The sequence below is a fragment of the Andrographis paniculata genome, unplaced genomic scaffold (assembly GCF_009805555.1).
Source record: "Andrographis paniculata isolate CXL003 unplaced genomic scaffold, ASM980555v1 Contig34END, whole genome shotgun sequence".
NCBI lineage: Eukaryota > Viridiplantae > Streptophyta > Magnoliopsida > Lamiales > Acanthaceae > Andrographis > Andrographis paniculata.
The window spans coordinates 1143966-1148342 of NW_026137567.1; the positions used below are offsets into that span (position 1 = coordinate 1143966).

The window sequence follows — 4377 nt, forward strand, 5'->3', positions numbered from 1 at the left end:
TCAAGGAAGTAAAGCATATTTTTTGTTCTACGTTGTCAACTCTCTTGTCTCCGAGTATGGTTTTTAAACCTCGATTTGCTAAACTATTGAGCTTTCTTAGCAACTTTTCAAATCAAACACTGCAGTGATGAAGCTGGATCATGTATTTTTAGTGATGTAACAAAGATGCTCAAATATAATATATATTAGAAATTAAAATTGATAATGAGATAATGAATTCCATTTGCCAAAATTTCTTCCAAAGGAAGCCAACACATTTAATACATGAATGGTGAGAGCCTCAAATCATGAAATCATCATAAATTATTTGAGACAATTTTTGACAAAAATTAAAACTGAAGTCACAACATTACACAATAAGAATTGTTGTTTAATCATGTATGTTCCAAAGCCAAAGCCCTATGACAAAAGGAATGACTCAAAGAAAGATATATTTGGGGCATTTACCGCCCAAACAACAAAATGTACGGCATTCGCAGAAAAACAGCCATAGCACACTCATGGTCCAACAGGTCATTACCAAGAGAAGCCTACTGCAATTTTTTCGGGAACTGCGAAAATATCGTTTTCCTTAATAATTTTCATAAACAAACAAACAAACAACATAACACCTTTCCACATAAACCAAAATCAAAACCAACTTCAAGATTCATAAAAACTAAGAAGTAATTAAAAAGTCACGAAAGCGCAAACAAACTCCCTAACACGAAATCCAGCCCCGATATCAAGAAGTAACCAAAGAAAAACTACCTGCATAGAAAGAGGTATAGAATAAAATGGTTGCCATCGAGACGAGAATGAATCAAACTAGGTGAAAGAAGGTTTCGTGAATGGATGAAGCATTATTATTATTATTATTATTATTATTATTAACATGGATTGATCTGCCACTAAAAATGAACAAATCCGATAGAACTTGCAGTAGTATTATGTAGCTAGAACAATAAAGCATTATTTCACCGGAACATCCGACAAGAAAACATCTAAAATTCAAAAATCAGAACACAAGGAAAACTGCAGACAATTATCAATCTCCAGCCAATTTTAATACCCAATTGATCACAAATCCTCTTAAATGAATATTCCAAACAAATCCAGAGCAGGACAATGAAACCAACTCATGATCTCACATCAAGTGATTGAATTCAAAATCTTAAAAACAAGGAGCAATAAAATTTGTCAATAGAAGAAATGGAAGCCGAAAAGAATGCAACTCCATTGAAGAAAAAAATCTCAAAGAACATAACTAAATGTGCATAAAATCCATAAATAAAATTAAATGATTGAAAACACTTGCCTATGGGGCTTGTCGTCACGCCTCTTTCAACTGACACCCAACACCCTAGCCCTTGAATTTCTGGTTGATTATCTTAAAACATCATTCCATATCAATATTACCTTAAATCTTAGTGACATAAATCAAAATTATTTAAAATAAGCTAATTAAACCAATTGCACAAAATCACCTTCAATGAAAATGAGAAATTTGTTGATTAGGGCAACTTATCAAGTTAATACAGTTTCTAGATGAAAAAAAAAAGAAAAAAATCAGTTAGTTAAGGTAACTTATCACCTCCCTAACATGCATATATAAACATTTTTTATTTTTCGTCAATCCAAAGCTAATAATACAGTTTCCAATAAAATACAACTCCAAAGGCCAACACACAAACTATGATTTCAAAATGAGTTGTGCAAGCATTGCAATCACATCAAAATATTCAAGTGTGGAACTAAAATAAAAAATATAGACTACAAGTAATCAAACCAAAGGCTCCACATTTGAATTACAAGTATAAGGAACCAATATGCTTACATTAGTCATACAGTTTACCTAATAAGAAATTATAAATATATCTACTGAAAAACCACTACTGGAAGTAGGATATGAATGAAATAAGATAGACCTCTAATGAAATGAATTAAAATGATATTGCACATAATACCATAAACATCAAATACTCGTGAAGTAATGCTCTGTAGATAATAGATATCATGTTCAGAAGAACTATTGATTCATTACATCAATATGATTAATTTAAAGCATAAGATTGATGTATTAATTTACTCATGGATTAGAGACACTGCAATAAGAGTTAAACACGAGAGTAATACAGCAAAAGTGATATGGTTAAGTAATAAAATTACTACACATAGACTGAGTTTGACTTGTAATTACAAGCAACAACAATATGTTTTAGCATTACCTCTAAGAAAATTCTTGATATCTCCTCTCTTTCATCCACACTTGCAACCTTGCCCTTTTTGAACTTGGGACACTGAATTTTTCTGTCAAGGAATCTAAATGCTCTATTTGCTTTGGAAGTGGTTGAATTGATTGTAGATGGATCATTGCCAGCCACAATCAAAGCTAACAAAATTATGAACCTACATAGAAATACTTCAAAGAAACAATGAAAAACATTATTCTCTTATACAATGTATGAACATATTTGTTTTCCACAGTGCCTTTATCAATTTAACTTTTAAAGGAATTGAAACAGAGAAAAAAATAGCAAGAATAACGAGGAATACAAAAGAACTGAATTGTGAAAAAATTTCTAAAAGAGTCTTTGACAATTGCGCACTCTTCACACCTTGAACAAGAATCTACCTTACTTATCAACATTTCCATAAACCTTCTAATGCAAAAATAGAAACAGATCGAGTATGTCACAAACAAAACGACGTGAAAAAAACTTCACCGTTCATCACAAGACAAAAATAATGACATATGAGTAAGGCAAATTAGCATCAGTAAGCCTCCCCAAGGTGGGGTTCAAATTGTCAAACCAACAAGAAACACTATATTCAAAACCAAATTTTCGACAAATCCCAAAACATTCACAATTCTTGCAAGCATAAACAATCAGCCTACACAATAAACTACATTCGAACCAAAATCGTCGACAAATCTAAAAGAACTCACAATTCTTGCAAGTAATCATATACAATCAGCCCCACCTAATAAAATACATTACAAACCAAACTAAAGCATTAGCAAGACCGAAAACACTCACTCTTCTTGCAAATTTGAGAGACAACTTAGCTCCGGCGCGATAAAACCCTCAAAGACTCCCTAGAAATGTTCCTATAAATATTAAGTTCCCAAATTCATCAACAATTGCTCGATGATAATGATTAGCCACATAATCAACAGATGACTTACATCTTTACAACATAATCTCCATTTACCGAACAACCAATGCTTGATCATCCACAAGGCTCTGGATCGATAGGTCCCAATCGGACAGCACTACTGTCAAATCTTCGATAATAACTCTCTTGAATGCCACATTGCAGTCGATTTTGAGGGGAGATTCAAACCGGAGGAAGAAGAAAGAGGTGACAAGAATCGGACGAAGTTGATTTGCTACAAACCCTAAACTCCAAACCAACACAAAATAAAATCGGTATAGATGACTCTAACGAAACACATCCAAAATAAAAATAACTACCTTCATCAAGGCGCGAGAAGGGGAAGATAGGAAGCGGCCGTCGCGGTGGTGAAGGCGGAGTGGGAGGCAGCGCCGGTAGTGGGAGAAGTGATTTGCTCTGTTTTGGGCGTCGGGTTATTAGGAGAGAGAGTGAGAGTAGGTTTTGTGGTTTTGTTTGTGGAAGAGGCGATGGCAGTAGGACGAGATAAAAAAAAGAATTTAGGGTATAACTGTGCTTTCAGGTAGCCATAAAGGCAATAGCGTATGTATATATGTATTATTATATAATTTGTGCGCAGCAGACTATTACATATTAAATTTATATAAATTTTATTTGATTTGAAGTTATGAATAATAAATTCTCTTAACAATACTATATATTGTATATATCTATATGGTCTGGTTATCGTGCTTATTTAAAAAAATCAACCCTGTATTGATTCATCTGATACAATACTATTCAAAAATTTAGAAAACATCAATTGAGAGTTTAAAAAGTACTGATTAAAAATTGGGAAAGCACCAATCATGAGTCTAGATAACGTATATTTTAAATATGACACATAAAATATAACACATACTTTATGTACTCTAGATGCTTTTTGGGATTCTTGATCTTTTTTGTTTGGAAAAATCATCACGCTATCATATGCTCTGTAAGAATATATGTTGTGTCTTATAGGAATATGTCATGTGCTCTTAATTTTTGTATTGTATTTGTAAAATATTAATGCAAATGATATACTATTTGTATTCTTTATCGATTTTATTTAAAAAAATCAACATGATTCTATTTTGAAAAAATCAACACCGTAACCATTGTCATATGTGTATATCCAAAAGTTAATCCATAGAAATGATAAACTACATATATAATTAATATAGTGAAATAATAATAATAATAGGAGCCAACAAAATTAAATAAATAAACATTAATGTA

General features: G+C 32.1%; 1 long non-coding RNA gene across 6 annotated transcripts; it reads right to left on the bottom strand.

Annotated features, from left to right (window-relative positions):
• Positions 1 to 303: 303 nt before the first annotated feature.
• LOC127248459 (uncharacterized) lies at positions 304 to 3668 on the bottom strand. 6 transcript variants are annotated; one of them, XR_007838105.1, is made up of 5 exons: positions 3459 to 3668; positions 3170 to 3382; positions 3021 to 3091; positions 2208 to 2401; positions 304 to 750 (listed from the first exon to the last, which is right to left on the bottom strand). It is a non-coding gene; the product is annotated as an uncharacterized LOC127248459 (long non-coding RNA). The 6 variants fall into 6 exon arrangements; XR_007838107.1 differs by having other exon boundaries at positions 308 to 551; XR_007838104.1 differs by lacking the exon at positions 304 to 750 and adding an exon at positions 761 to 1357.
• Positions 3669 to 4377: the final 709 nt, after the last annotated feature.